The sequence below is a fragment of the Chrysochloris asiatica genome, unplaced genomic scaffold (genome assembly GCF_000296735.1).
Source record: "Chrysochloris asiatica unplaced genomic scaffold, ChrAsi1.0 scaffold00009, whole genome shotgun sequence".
Classification (NCBI taxonomy): Eukaryota; Metazoa; Chordata; class Mammalia; order Afrosoricida; family Chrysochloridae; genus Chrysochloris; species Chrysochloris asiatica.
In genome coordinates, this window is record NW_006408527.1 from 5,103,407 (window position 1) to 5,103,873 (window position 467).

Consider the following 467-nt stretch of genomic DNA (forward strand, 5'->3'; position numbering starts at 1 on the left):
GTGCTACTTTATAAGAAATCAGACATTATGCTTTGCTGTTGCTGGTGGTTGTTGCTGTTTCCCATGTATGTTCACGGAGCCTGCCTGCAAACCACTCTGTAAGCTCCCTGTACACAAGTTTCTCTTCCAGGAGTGTGCTGGACCTGGCTTATGCTGGTGCTGACTATTAAATGTTCAGGAAGTTTGCAAAAGTTGTTGTCAACTTCTGGAAAAAGATGGCGGATCGGGTGGAAGTGCAGTGATGAGCTCTGCCAGGAACAACACAGAATACAGGACCAAGAAGGCTCAGGGGATGGTCCCAGTACTCTGAACCACATATAAAGCAATATTTATAAGGTTGGAAGACTTACAGCTGGGGAGTTTGTGGCAGAAGCAAGAAATCCATTGCTTCCTGGTTCAGGATGCTCAGCTGCTCCAGGACCAGCCATTTTGTGTGGGGCCAAGAGGGGAAAGGACCAGAGCAGCCA